Source organism: Bubalus kerabau, chromosome 9, assembly GCF_029407905.1.
Source record: "Bubalus kerabau isolate K-KA32 ecotype Philippines breed swamp buffalo chromosome 9, PCC_UOA_SB_1v2, whole genome shotgun sequence".
NCBI classification, from domain to species: Eukaryota; Metazoa; Chordata; class Mammalia; order Artiodactyla; family Bovidae; genus Bubalus; species Bubalus kerabau.
Genome location: NC_073632.1, coordinates 100,309,696 through 100,325,593, shown reverse-complemented (window position 1 = coordinate 100,325,593; position 15,898 = coordinate 100,309,696). Strand labels below are relative to the sequence as shown.

Below are 15,898 nucleotides of genomic sequence, written 5' to 3'. Positions count from 1 at the left end.
TTATAGAATAATTTTTCTAGAATAATTTTTCTCTAATCATTGAGACAGTTATATTGGCTTTAATCTGAATTTATTAGTACAGTGAATAATATTTAGAGATGTCTAATCTTTTAAAAAAAATTCTTGAATTCCTTAAATAAACCATAGTTGGTCCTAACAATTTTTTCTATAACCCAGATAGTCAATTTTCTAATATTTTACTTGGTATTTTTACATCATTTCAAAATAAGATATGTCTATAATTTATTTTGTTGTTTAATTATCAAGATTATACTAGCATAAAATTGCTTTTATAAAAGAGAGAGCACTTGTAAAGTTTCCATAACACTTTCTTCTAAAACTTCTCAGGCCTTTGTCTTATCACTGCCCTGGGAAAGGACAGGGTAGGATTTTGGCTTTTAATCCATTTCTGTAATAATTATTTTTCTACTCAGTCTTCTGTTTCTCCTTGAGTACATTGCACCAATGTATATTTTTCTTGAAAGTCATATGTTTATCCATTTTAGTCATTCATACTATTCTCTGATACTTTAAATTTTAGTTATTCCTACTATTCCCTTTTTTTTTTTAACTGTTGTTGGGTTCATTGCTTCAGTTTTATCTTTATTATGTTGTTTTACTTATCTTTTATTAATTCATGCAATTATTTACTATTTTAAACACTCTTCTATATACCCACTATTTCCTGAAAATTGGTAGTTAGACCTAGAAACCTGATCATATTATTTTTTTTGGCAAAAATATTTTATAATGTTATATACCATGAAGAGATTCATAATGCCTGGTTGAATTTCTTTTTTTTGATGTTACCAGCTAGTGATAATAATTGCCTGTGCTATGTGCTAAGTCATTTCAGTTTTGTCCAACTCTTTGTGACACTCTAGCCCACTAGGCTCCTCTGTCCATGGAATTCTCCAGGCAGGGATGCTGGAGTGGGTTGCCATACCCTTCTCCAAGGGATCTTCCTGAACCCGTGTCTTATGTCTCCTGCATTTGCAGGTGAGTCTTTACCACTAGTGCCACTTGGGAAGTCCTAAAATTGCCTAAATTCACTCAAGTTGAATTTCCAAATGACTGTTTTAATATTATTATTCCTTTTGTATTCATAAGCTTGAAACCAATCCTCCTAGAGAGAGAAATTTTCTTCATCAATTATTTGGTTACCCCAGGTACAGTTCAAACAGAAAGGATAAGAATGTAAAAATATTTGACTTTTTTCTTTTATTTAAGAGTTTTCAAATGAGTTGGTGCCCCAACCGCTTCAAAAGATGACAAAGGAAGTGGTTCCTTTTAATACCTTCACGAACCCGTGCATTTAGGAATATTTGATATGCTGCTGTCTTTCTTGGTCTTCAAAGCGTCCCATCTCTGACCTATGGGAACTTTCTCAACTCGGCTTTTAAGTCGCTTTGACATGTAACTTAGAGTCTTTGATAATTCCCTTGATTTTGGGTATGACAAGGTAGTCCGGGCTCTTAAAAACTTCCTGTTCCAGAACTTAAGCACTTATCCATGGATTTGTGGCTTCTTTGTTTAGTGAATGGTATTTAAAACCACAACCTGAACCAAGAGATGTTCATTGCCCATTGCTATTTGGACCCTTCCCACCCTCATGACTGTTTTTGCTTTTTGGGGTGTGTGTGTGTGTGTATGTGTGTGTGTGTGTTTTACTAGCATAGTGAAGAGCTGATTCATTGGAAAAGATCCTGATGCTGGGAGAGACTGAGGGCAAGAGAAGAAGGGGGAAGCAGAGGATGAGATGATTGGGTGGCATCACTGATTCAATGGACATGAGTTTGAGCAAATTCTGGGAGACAGTGAAGGACAGAAAAGCCTGGCATGCTGCAGCTCATGGGGTCCCAAAGAGTTGGACATGACTTGGTGACTGGACAAGAAGTAGATAAATCTATCAAGACTTTGTACTGAACTTTACATTTGAACTATTTCTAGTTCAAATCCATAATTATAGAGTTTCTACTTAGCCTCATTGAGCTCATATCTGTATCATTTTTTCCCACATTGAAATCCTTGGTTCTCAATGACTCAAATATAAATATTCATTTTCTTTATCCTTCAATGGACACAACAGTCTTACAGTAATATTACGGCTAAAAGTATATTTTAGTTCTTTTAGTCTTTACAGATAATGCCTCAGATGTAGTTCAATTACTTTTAAAAATAAGCTGGAATAATTTCTCTTTATGTAGCTATTGCTCCTTTATTCCTAATAATTGAGATGGTAACTATCTAATTTAATGTCTATGGATTGTCTTGCTTTGTTCAAAACCTTGACTGTATTAGAAATTTCCCTATGAAAGGTTATCTCTCAGTCTTAAGGGAAACCCAAAAATTGAGTTCTACTTTCCCTGGAACATTTTTCAGTGTCTCTGCCAAGATCCTAAAAGTTTCCCTGTTTATGAACCGTGTTTACATTAATTCGTGGCTCCATGTTTTATTGCCTTTCAGCACAAATTCAGGTTCCACTCTCAAGGCAATTGTTTCCTCCCACAGTAAGGTATGAACTGATCTTCCAGGATTACAAGCAAAGATCTTTCAGTTCTTATTGATACAATAGTGATGTCACAGCTTCTTCCTCCGGGAAGGGAGCCTGGATCATCTCTTGGGTGTGTGTGGGGCATCTTTCCTGACCTGTAGGTCCTGATGCGAGTTTCCACACTGGAACCTGTATTCCAACAGTACTTCTTTGCTTACTGTGCCACTTCATTTTGCTACCTGAAGTTTTCTATTTTTATCGTAAATTTCTTTGTTAGTATTTAGTATTGGTGACAATTTCTGTGCATTATAAGTAGTAGTGGAGTTCTCTGCATCTGTGAATGCCACAACCTTGATCAGAAGTCCCAGAAATTAAACTTGTACAGATACATTCACACAGTCCAGAAAATCCAGGTCAAATCTGGAAGCTTTCTCCATCCAGATATTTTGATAAACAACTGAATAATTGAATTTTTCACCTGGTCGGTTAAGTTCATGTAGGTACACATCCATTTTAATTTGTGGTACTCATTTTAAATGGTTTTTAACCTTTCAATCTATGCTCTGTAGTAGTTTGACCTTGATTCACCTTGAGTGACTCAGTGGGGATGCGTCTCTCTGAGTGTTCGAGATCATGTAATTTAACTCATGCACTGATGTACTACAGCCTAATAGATCCTACAGATTTGAAAGCTTTCTCTTTGGGTGCACACCCAGCACTGTTTAGGGACACTATATTTTCTAGTTCATCATTTACTCAATTGTTCTGAAGGAGACCTCATTTGCATTTAAGTTATTAGCTTCCTCAAACTCAGCCCCCATCTCTTCTTAAAAGTTTAATTTTTTCAAAAGAGAAAAATCACATATTTTTAGCACTTTCTTTTCCTATGACTTAAACATATCTTAACATGATTTTTAAAAGATATTTTAAAATTAAATTTATCCCTTGACAATTTGATTTGTAGGCTAAGGAGAGCAAAGTTTTACAAATGGAATACTTTTAAATAAATCATAATTAATTAACTATGCAAATATATCAAATAAATGTGGATACATAGTTAGATGACTAATTACCATTCAGAAAGGTTAGAAATTGTAATCCTATTTTTTAGCTTGGTTAATATAATATTATAATTGGGGTTGCTTTGATCATGGGGAATGTCAGAGACAATAATTTTTCAAGCTTGGCTGATTTTGAAATCATATGGTTATGAGTATTAGCAGCTTAATATAAAATGTGGTGCTGTCCACAAAGTTTAAAGAAAATTATTTTTGTCATAATAAGCTATATTAATTTAATTAGTTGTGTATGCAGTTATATTTTTCATTTGAAAATGAAAGCAGAATGGTTGTCGATAGATCTAGTTCTTAAAAAAGAGAAAAAAGAGTTCTTTGATATTTTAACTCTGTAGGAAAACATTTTTGTCTCCTTGGGTTTTACTATTTCATACATCCTAGTTATTTTAAGTGCCAGCTAATTCCTGGATCATTCAATAAGCGTTCATAGGGCCTTAGTGGTGCATTTAGACTGCCAATCCTTGAGTTAACTGAATGTAGCCTCTCCTGCTGCTGCTACTGCTGCTAAGTTGCTTCAGTTGTATCTGACTCTGTGTGACCCCATAGACAGCAGCCCACCAGGCTCCCCCGTCCCTGGGATTCTCCAGGCAAGGATACTGGAGTGGGATGCCATTTCCTTCTCCAATGCATGAAAGTGAAAAGTGAAAGTGAAGTCGCTCAGTCGTGTCCGACTCCTAGCGACCCCATGGACTGCAGCCCACCAGGCTCCTCCATCTATGGGATTTTCCAGGCAAGAATACTGGAGTGGGGTGCCACTGCCTTCTCCGGTAGCCTCTCCTGGCCTACGGCAATGACCTCCTACTTTGCCTTCTGGCTTTGAGGCTCAGTCCCTCTGATCCATCCTCCACTCTGACACCAAGATTGTCTTCTCGTGAAGCCACCTGGGGCGTGTACCCTGCACGCTGTGTTTCACACTTCTACGGGGCTGATCATCTATTACAGTGACTCTTCTAAACCAAGCATCCATGGGCCATCCCCAGGCAACAGACTCATTTCTTGGGCTCATACTGTGAGGTCAGTCTTGGTTTTGTTTTCACTTCAATTTGTTTCCAAATTTTAAAATGAGATTTTAGGTAAAATTCTAGAAATCTGAGTTTTCTTCAAAACTTGAAGTGATGTGACAGTGTTGGTCCACATTCCTTCAGGAGCTGAGCAGCGGCTGCTCCTCTCAGATGAGGTTGGTCACAGCAGGCACCTCGGCCCCCACTCACTGATGTTAACCACCTGAAACCTGTATCTGTGGTCCTTGAATGCAGGCTCAGATCCACATCTGTCATTTTTCCCACAAGGCTATAGTGGATTAAATTGTGTCTCCCCAAAGGATAGGTCCACCTGGAATGTCAGAATGTGACTTCATTTGGAATAAGGGTCTTCGCTGGTATAATAAAGGGAAGTATCTGAGATGAGATTGGGGCTTCCCAAGTGGCTCATCAGTAAAGAATCCGCCTGCCTATGCAGGAGACATGGGTTCGATCCCTGGGTTGGGAAGATACCCTGGAGGAGGAAATGGCAACCCTCTCCAGTTTGCTTGTCAGGAAAACGCCATGGACAGAGGAGCCTGGGGAGCACAGTGCATGCAGTCACAAAAGAGCACACACGACTGAGCGACTGAGCATGCACACACATCTGAGGTGAGATTATCCTGGATAGGATGGGCCTTTTAAATATGAAGATGGGCTGTCTTCATAGGAGACAGAAAAGGAGACAACAAAGACACACAGAGAGAAGAAGGCTGAGTGAAGATGGAGGCTGAGGTTGGAATCACGCAGCTTCAAGCTAAGGAGAGAGGAAGGTGTCAGCCACCAGCAGCGTAGGACAACTTTTTGTGGTTTAAACTTCTAAGTTGTGGTAGTTTGTTACAGCAGCCCCAGGAAAGTAAGAAAGCCCCTCTGTGATCTGGGTCTGGCCTAGCTCTCTAGTCTCTACCCTGATACTTGCTTGCTGCTCCCTCACAGCTGTGTGATTTTGTGATTCTGTCTTTGAACTGGCTGCTCCCCTTGCCTAGAAAACTCTTATCTCTTTCTTCCTGTTGAATTTCAGTTCACTGTTTAAGGCTCATGTCAGAAGGCAAACTCCTTGGAGAACCACGCCTCCTTAGCTGGGAAATGAACAGATTGCTGCCCCCTGGTGCCAATATCGATCCCTGATCTACAACTCCTTTTAGCACCAGGCTACACCTGGCTAAACTATGCCAGGGTAAGAAAGCTTCCATCAGAGGTCTTATTTGAACTAATCTTTCAAAGAGGTGAAGGTTTGAGGCATGTGATGTTAATTTTATGTGTCAACTTCACTAAGCTGTGACAAAGCCGTTTGGTCAGACTCCAGTCTACATGCTGCTATGAAGGTATTTTTTTAGATGTACATTTAAATCAGTAGACTTTGAGTAAAGCAGATTACTCTCCACAATGTGGGTGGGCCTCGTCCAATCAGCTGAAAGTATTGAGAGCAAAGGCTGAGGTTTCCCAAAATAGAATAAATTTTCCTCAAGACTGAAGTGTAAAAAATAAGAAACCCTGCCTGGGTGTTCAGTCTGCTCCCCTGTGTACTTTGGACTCCAGACTACAACCCTCTCCTGACTTTCCAGCCTACAGCACAATTGAAAACTTGCCAGCTCCCATAATTGTGTGAGACAAGTCCTTAAAATAAATAAATAGCTGGTGTGTGTGTGTGTGTGTATTCTACTGGTTCTGTTTCTCTGAAGACACCTGATTAACACCAGACAGAAAAGAGAAAGAAGAACATTCCAGAAAGCACAAACAAAATAATACAGATGTGCTGGTGGGGTCAGGTGTGGCTGGACATGGGGTAGACTGAGACACAGAAAGAGGCAAAGCTGGAGGGGGAGCCGGGGACCAGCTTCTTGGGGGGGTCATTTCAGACATATAAGCAGAGTTAGGACTTGTTCTGTCTGCTTTAGAAAAGTAGCTACTTTGGTTGCAGCACTGGGGTGGAAGCAAAATGTTGCAAAAATGCAAGTAAAATATAGTAAAGGCATGTAGTGAGGGACTGGAAGGAAGGGGGGTGCAGATTAAGAATCAGAGCCAGAATCAAATGACATGAACTGACGGCTGGTTTGCCGCACTATACTTTCTTGAAATCAGCTTATTTCTTATTCCTCTTGGCACCCAGGACCCAGCACACAATAACTTATCAAATGAGGGATGAATGGAAGAATAAACAGGAGGAGAATGATGAAATATTTAAAGACAGCCCCGGTGCCTCTACATCACAATAGCTATTCTTTTTTCCTTTCAGCACCTTTTAAAAGCTCTATTTCTCTACTTCTTGCCCATCCTCAAAAATCTGTATGATCTAAAAATAATAAAGAACAGTGTGGATTTAGTTTTGCAAAAAACTTCTTACCCCTTGAGCCTTACCTCTAATCTCCTCTGTTTTTCCTTCCTCCGGTTTTACTTTGTACCCTTTGGAGCCTGGAATATATGAGATGTGATTGCTGAGTGTGACCAGTGAGGAGATTGAATTTAGTGGAAGTAGAATCAAGGTTGGTTGGAAAAACTGCTGTGTTAGTAAACTTTAGGGGAAACGGATAGGTGGTCAGGGCTTACCTAAGCAATGTGAAGAGGCAGAAAATTCAGAAGATGTCAAGCCACCATTGGGTACTTTGCAGTCATCTGACAAAACCTTCTAAACAGAGTCAGAGTGTAACAAAGCAGTTTCGAGAAAATCCATATTGTACATTGCACCTTCTTGGTCACCTTGACAACAAATCCTCTTTCTTAAGACAATAATATCATACCAAGAAAAGCACTTGCAAATTATGTAAATGTTAATTACAGATGAAATATCTATGGCTGAGGTAGCTCCACCTGGGGAAATATCAGGAAGGTATCTGAAAGTTTGTACTGCTAACACAGGATGGGGTAGGGAGGGAAAATTGGAGTTGGGTTATAAAAAGGATAAAGTACAAAGGAAAGATGGATTTATTCACAACTAGCATCAATCAGGAGAAGGCAATGGCACCCACTCCAGCACTCTTGCCTGGAAAATCCCATGGACGGAGGAGCCTGGTGGGCCGCAGTCCACGGGGTTGCTAAGAGTCGGACAGGACTGAGCGATTTCACTTTCACTTTTCACTTTTCACTTTCACGCATTGGAGAAGGAAATGGCAAGCCACTCCAGTGTTCTTGCCTGGAGAATCCCAGGGACGGGGGAGCCTGGTGGGCTGCTGTCTATGGAGTCGCACAGAGTCAGACACGACTGAAGCGACTTAGCAGCAGCAGCAGCATCAATCAATCAAATGATGTGCAGTCAGGATACTGGATCCATTGGTCTTACCTCCTGGAAGGGACTTTAAACGGAAAAATGGAATAGTTATAGCAGACACTGTAGCACTGTGGCACTGCAGCTTCAGTTGACACTGAAATCAGCTGGGATGACTGAGGCCATGTAGAAAGGAGAAGAACCAGACATCAAAAGTGACAATGGACCAGTATACTGATTTTCAACATACTCGAAAGAATTCATTGTTCTTACCGAAGATCCATCTTTTAAAAAGCACTCTGACATGGATTCTGAGCAATTATTTTTGTTTGGCCACCCCACACGGCCTGTGGAACCTTAGTTCCCTGACCAGGGATCGAAACTGTGCCCCCTGCAGTGAAAGCACAGAGTCTTAACCACTGGACCATCAGGGAAGTCCCTGAGCAACTATCTTGTTTTCTCTACATGGCCAAAAGTATTGCTAAAAATATCACAATGGAAAAAATAAATCTTACTTTTAAATTATCTACAAGTAACAAAGCACTTTAGGATATTATCCTATTTGGTTGTACTCTTCCCAGGAAAATTTAGGCTTTAAGTCTAAACTTTTAAACTTCGACATGAAATTCACGCTCTCTCAAGAGTTATGTTATCAGTGAGGTGGGTCAGAGGAGCACTAGATGACTGACCCCATCTTTCCATGTGTCCAAAACACAGCTTAATGGCTGTGGTCATTCCAAACAATTTTTTTTTTATTGGTTCAATTAGGCAGACCATCGTAAAATGCATCTAGCTCTGGACACCAGTCAGACAGAAGCATCCATGCACATAGGGGAAGCTTTCATTGGTGGTTTAGGAAGTGCATCTGTGCATTGGTCTCCAAGGTAACATAGTCTAACAGGTAGATCACAGGACTGGGGTTGGGCATGCGCAGCTCAGCCACGTTTACCAACTAGGAGATCTTAGGATGTTTTCTGAGTCTTGTTGCCTCCTCCTTTTCCAGAAAGAATGCCTTTACCACCCTCATATGTCTGCAGGATTAAGTATCACAGTGTATGAAATGCCTGGCACCTGGGAAGGTCTCTGGAAATATCCATTCTCGGGGCTTTTGTAGAGTAAATACACCTTCCCTATTAGCACTTCCAGGCTTCCCAGATATCTGGGTTGGGAAGATTCTCTGGAGCAGGAAGTGACACCCCACTCCACTATCACTCCCTGGAAAATCCCTCAGACAGAGAAGCTTGGCAGGCCACAGTCCATTGGATCACGGTCCAGAGTTGGACACAACTGAGCCATTAAGCCAAAGAAGGCAATGGCACCCCACTCCAGTACTCTTGCCTGGAAAATTCCATGGACAGAGGAGCCTGGTAGGCTGCAGTCCATGGGGTATCGAAGAATCAGACAGGACTGAGCGACTTCACTTTCACTTTTCACTTTCATGCATTGGAAAAGGAAATGGCAACCCACTCCGGTGTCCTTGCCTGGAGAATCCCAGGGATGGCGGAGCCTGGTGGGCTGACGTCTATGGGGTTGCACAGAGTCAGACACGACTGAAGTGACTTAGCAGCAGCAGCAATAGCATTTCCAGGCTGCATTGTCTAGGCTCCAGGCTCTTGCAATGAACTCATTGAAGCTTTTTGCTAATTCTTTCACCTTTCTATGCTGTAGACTGGAAAAATGCAAAAACCTGAGTGTAATAAGTGATGTAATGGAATGGCCAGTGGACTTGAGCACTTGGACTCTAGTTCTGTTTTTCTACTAACCTGCAATATTACTTTAAATTAGTCACTTAAGCTCCTTGTTTCTGTTTTCTCCTTCATAAAATGAGAATATTGCTCTATTTGATCCCTATGAGTCCCCTCAGTTCTTGAGTATTAGGATGTTAAGCAATATTTTGAGTACATGAATTTTGGTTGTGAAATATGATAATATATCTGTACACACTACAAAATGATCACCACCACAGTCTAGTTACCTCACAGCTGACTCCCTCCACCCATTAGCTTGCCCCCCTGTGATAACCACGAATCTGTTCTCTGTATCTGTTTTTGTTTTATTTTGTTTGCTCATTTATTTTTAGATTCCATGTATGAATGAAATCACAGTATTTGTCTTTTTCTGTCTTACTTACTTGACTTAGCCAAATAACTTTTATCTGTGTTGTCACTAATGTCAGGATTTCATAGTGTATCATTTTCTTACTGTATTGTTGGATCTGATTTGCTAATATTTTGTTGAAGATTTTTGCATGTATATCAAGAATTAGTTCCATTTAGTCACTCAGTCATGTCCGACTCTTTGCAACTCCATGAACTGCAACACGCCAGGCTTCCCTGTCTATCACCAACTCTTGAAGCTTGCTCAAACTCATGTCCAACGAGTCAGTAATGCCATCCAACCATCTCATCCTCTGTCGTCCCCTTCTTCTCCCGCCTTCAATCTTTTCCAGCATCAGCGTCTTTTCCAGTGAGTCAGTTCTTCACATCAGGTGGCCAAAGTATTGGAGTTTCAGCTTCAGCATCAGTCCTTCCAGTGAATATTCAGGACTGATTTTCTTTAGGATTGACTGGTTTGATCTCCTTGCAATCCAAGAGACTTTCAAGAGTCTTCTTTAATACCACAGGTCAAAAAAGCATCAATTCTTCAGCACTCAGCTTTATAGTCCAACTCTCACATCCATACATGACTACTGGAAAAACCACAGTTTTGACTAGATGGACCTCTGTTGGCAAAGTAATGTCTCTGCTTTTAAATATCCTGTATAGGCTGGTCATAGCTTTTCTTCCAAGGAGCAAGCACCTTTTAATTTCACAGCTTCAGTCACCATCTGCAGTGGTATTGGCCTATAATTTCTTCTTTCATAATATACTCATCTGGTTTTGGTATCAGGGTAATGTTGATTTTGTAAAATGTGTCTGAAAGTTTTCTCCCCTCTTCAACATTTTGGAAGAGTTTGATAAGGATAGGTATTAAACTTCAAATATTTTGTAGAATTTGCCAATGAAATTGTTTGGCCCTGGGCTTTTCTTTCTTGGGACATCTTTGATTGCTGTTTCAATCTCCTTACTAGTAACTGTCTATTCAAATTTTCTGTTTCTTCTTGATACAGTCTGGGAGAGTGTATATCTCTAGGAACTAAGCCATTTCTTTTTTTGCTATACAGTTTGTTGGTGTATAATTGTTCTTATACTCTCTTATGATCCTTTCTACTTCTGTGGGTTCTGCCATAATGTCTATTCTTTCATTTCTGATTTTATTTATTTAAGTCTGCTCTCTTTTTTTTCTTAGTCTGGCTAAAGGTTTTTTAATTTCATTTATCTTTTCAAAGAACAAGCTGTTAGTTTCATTGATCTTTCCTATTGCTTTTTCAGTCTCTATTTCACTCTGATCATATTTCCTTCCTTATACTAATTTGGGATTTCGTTTGTTCTTTGTTTTATACTTCCTCTTGGTATAAAGTGAAATTTCTTATTTAAGATTTTTCCTGTTTCTTGAGGTAGGCCGATACTGTTATTAACTACCTTCTTAGAAGCATTTTTGCTACATCTCATAGTTTTTGGTATTTTGTGTTTCTGTTTTCATTTGTCTCTGCTGCTGCTGCTGCTAAGTTGCTTCAGTCGTGTCCAACTCTGTGCGACCCCACAGACGGCAGCCCACCAGGCTCCCCCGTCCCTGGGATTCTCCAGGCAAGAATACTGGAGTGGGTTGCCATTTCCTTCTCCAATGCATGAAAGTGAAAAGTGAAAGTGAAGTCTCCCAGCCATGTCTGACTCCTAGCGACCCCATGGACTGCAGCCTACCAGGCTCCTCCATCCATGGGATTTTCCAGGCAAGAGTACTGGAGTGGGGTGTATTTTTAAAATCCTTTGATGACCCAGTGGTTTTTCAGTAGCACATTATTTAGTTTCTGTATTTTTGTGGCTTTTCCCATATTTTTCTTGTGATCCATTTCCAGTTTCATGCCATTGTATTGAGAAAAGATGTTTGATATGATTTCAGTCTTCTTGAATTTACTGAGACTTGTTTTGTGAACTAATGTGTTATCTATCCTGTAGAACATTCCATATGAATTCAAGAATGTATATTCTACTGCTTTTGGATGGAATGTTCTACATAAATCTATTATAAATTCATCTGCTCTAATGTGGTATTTAAGTCCAATGTTTTCTTATTGATTTTCTGTCTGGATGACCTATCCATTGTTGTAAGTTGGATATTACAGTACCTACTGTTGTTGTATTACTTTCAATTTTTCCCTTTAAGTCCATTAATATTTGTTTTATACTTCTTGGTACTCATCTGTTGGATGCATATACATTTCAAGTGTTATATCTTCTTGCTAGATTGACCCCTTTGTCATTATATAATGCTCTTCTTTGTGTTTTATTACAGCCTTTGTCTCAAAGTCTATTTTGTCTAATATGAGTATAACTACTCCAGCTCTCTTTTCATTACCTTTTGCATGAAATATCTCTTTCTATCCCCTCACTTCCTGTCTGTCTGTTCTTCTTTCTAAAGTGAGTCTCTTGTAGGCAGCATATAGATTGATCTTTTTGGAAAACTCCATTCAGCCATTCTGGTTTTGATTGCCAAATTTAGTTTATGTACTTCTTAAATAAGTGTTGGTATGTATGTATTTACTGCCATTTTTACAAACTTTAAAAAAAATTAAATTCCATAGTTTTATCTTTTTACTCCCCCTCCATCACATTTTATATTTTTGATGATACCTAGGCAAGGCTGGCCCCTGGACCAGCTGCAGGACCTAGCCATGGCTCCTGTGGCATGCTGGTGGACGTGCCTGGCCCCCAGAAAGGCCACAGGACCTGACCACAGCTGCTGTGGGGTACTGGTAGTGGGGCTAGACTCCAGATGAATCCAGGCAATTTCGATTCTTAGTATGAAGCTCTACAAACCATCTCCTAAAAAGGTATTCCTAAGTCTTTTTGTGTGTGCATGTCCTGTGTTGCTGGATGATGGTTATGATAACTGTGGACAGGTTTTTCCCTTTTTGTCAGTTTCTTACTTAGTGGTTATTGAATAGTCACAGAAATTTTGTTAAAGTAGCAAGCGAACCTACTCTTTTCTGTGCTTACAATTCTTTCTTCTATTTTCCATTTTTCAAAAGCTTGTATTATTTTGGTTCCAATTCCTAACTGAACCCTTTGTCAACAAAATGAATCTTCAGAGTTGTAATAATGCAAACATTGATGGTTGAGTAGAATAATAGCAAATTGCAAATGAGATGACAAACGAGCAGCAAATCATTTCATCCTGGAAGAGAGATCACTGAGCCTGTTGAGGGACATTGGCATCCTTCAGTACAAACGTCCAATGCTTTCTCCAGCTGATACTTTCTTATCTGATGGCTTTACTTTAAAAAAAAAAAAAAACAAAAAACAAAAAACAAAAAACTAAACCTTCATTTGATTTTCCTTTTCTTTCTTGAACTGTGATCAAACAGTCCCACAGTTTGGCAAACTGCCTTATAAGATAGTAGAGGGCTTAAAACTTTCCAGTTCATCTAAATGGATCATGAAAACAGAATATTTCAATACGTGTTCATTTGATTTCTTATTTGCTACCAGAAAATTCATGACTGCTACAAAAAAAAAAAGTATTTATTTTTAGGAAGCTTGTTTTATGTTATTGCACCCCTCTGCTGTCTATTAAATCAAATGGATGTAATTCACTGCTTCATTCCTCAGAGCCTTTCCCTGCAGCACACAGGGGATTAGAGCACGCAGTGTGAGAGAGCAGCGGGAGAGACGGTTTGGAAGTGCTCTCCTCATCACAAATATGTGTCTTCAATATTTAGTTGTTGTGGCAGGAAAACAGCAACAAATACATGAACTGTAAACCATCTGCTTTGAAATATGTTCAAATATGAATGTTCATCTTGAAAAATGAAATCTATGGAATTCTGGCATCCACTTTGACTTTTGAGAGATGAACAGCTTGGATATGCAAAGAAGGGATTTCCAGACTAGCCTTCTTAAACTTTAAATTTTCCTAAACTCAGAAGTTAAATAATTCACGACCTAGACAGGAAACTTTCCTCTCAGTTTTAAACTTTAAGGGAAAACACTGCTCGAAAATCCTGCAAATGTATCTGTGTATGGATTTGTATAGAACTGTCTTATGTTTTAAGAAGCAGAGAAATGAATGTATTCTGTGTTTGTTATTTAATATTTATTACATTTCTGTGTATGCTGGGCATGATATAAAATATAAAAAGCATGATAATTCTGACTTTCACCAGATTCCTAAAACCAAAAAGTTAAAATTGGCAAAACAGGAGACTTTGAACTGTGCCACTTGGTTTGGGGATAAGAAATGATGAGTTAGTCTCTCTGCTCACTTTTGAACTGTGGTCCTGAGGCTATCAGCATCGGTGCCCTGTAAGAAGTAGCTTTCTAAATAACTCTCAAAAAGATTTTAGGTAACTCAATAAATGTAAAGATGAAAGGTGCTATAAACTTACGTGAGCAATGAGAAAGATGAAGGCAGGAAAATGGACACCAAACAAAGCACAAAGCCCTCTGGGTTTAGCAGACTGCATCAGAGGTGACTGCAGGAAGAAGATTGGAAGCAGGAGTCGTTTTTCCTTGCTGTTTGATGTTTTGGGAGCTGATTCAATTGACCCTTTGAGAGACACAGAAATTCAAACTTATTTTCCTCCTTTTCTTCTTCATGCCATGTAATTTTTGACAAAAGTCAGTTTGATCCCCATGTAGAGAGCATTCTCCCTACGGTAAATCCTTTAGCAAGATCTCTTTGTGCTTCAGCGGCCCCCAGGTGGACAACCTCGGTCACTCCAGAATGTACTCACCTTTAAATGATTATTTTATTGCCACACATGTCCTGCCACTTCCCTGCTACACTGTAAGCTTCTAAATAGTGGAATCCAAACTCTAACACCCTCTGAGCTGAGCATCATGTGATGAGTGCTGTGGTCTCAGTTAGTGTTCATTTGAAATTGGGAAACTTGGACAAATAAATTATGCCTAAGTGGGGAAAAAAGGTTTGAACTGACTAATGCCAATCTAAGTTTGTGAAATAAGCTATTTTTATACAATATTAAGAGAGCACAACCTTTCCTAAAACAAAAATACAGTATACTTAATTCAGCAAAGGGTAAGATGTTGGTGATATATTTAATTTTATTTTATTTAAAAAATCAGGTATATTTCAATGCATGGCCTTTCTGAACTCTTTTCTTTTGTTCTACTTTTTCTTTAAAAATGAATTCATTCAACATATGATTTATCTGACAGAGTTTCATAATTTTTACAACAAATGCTCCTCAAAATAACTATATAAATATCTGATACTATATGTGTCTATAGTTTTTAATTTACTTTTTTCATCTCTTCTCACTTTTGCTTTTAGGAAAAGGGGTAAAAACATGTCTAATGCTTAGAAGATTTGGCAATGCTATTTTTATGCACTGTGAACTCTGCTATGTCTACAGGGAACTTAGATTTTAGTATGCAGCAGCAAAAAAGCTACTAGATGATCAATCTTGCCCTTGAGGATCAAAGTGTTTTTTTTGTTGGGTCAACTGTTCAACTAAGAAACTAAAAAGAACAAAAAAATATAATGGAGTAAATCCAGTCCAGAAATGTAGTGTGGGTAGTATGGAGTTTCTGTTTTATATACACACAATTAACCTGCCTTTGTAAACATATCTGTTTGGTTTCCTTCCTACTTTCTCCACTACAGAAAGTCTGTTACTGGTCATCTTTACAAGGGAAAAAAAATCCACATCTTTTGTGTTGAGCTGGAAGAACCAATGGGTGTATCTATTTAATTAGAAGGACTATATCTGCCTTAGAAACACACAGAACAAACTTCACTTCATTTTTTTCTGAGAAAATCCTGAGAAATGAAATGAGCACAACTTATTAGCAACAAAGAACAATTAGATGAAGCTAGATTGAATGCTGAGAATTCATATCATTTTAGTAGATTTTGTACAATTTCCTCTCCTTAGATGCAACTCCATTCAATTGACCTGAATTCTTAGGAAATGATTCAGATTGCTTTGATTTAAATTCTGATCTGCACAAATCTCTTCATTGCAGTAAAAACTAAGGCAGCCACT

At 38.9% G+C, this 15,898-nt stretch overlaps 1 long non-coding RNA gene and 1 other non-coding gene across 2 annotated transcripts in view; both read right to left on the bottom strand.

The window, feature by feature from the left end:
• LOC129620184 (uncharacterized) overlaps positions 1-15,898 on the bottom strand; it is a 231,571-nt gene that overhangs the window by 65,855 nt on the left and 149,818 nt on the right. The gene's annotated exons all lie outside the window — the stretch shown is intronic.
• Positions 8,153-8,225, bottom strand: TRNAE-UUC (transfer RNA glutamic acid (anticodon UUC)). Its single transcript has one exon. It is a non-coding gene; the product is annotated as a tRNA-Glu (tRNA).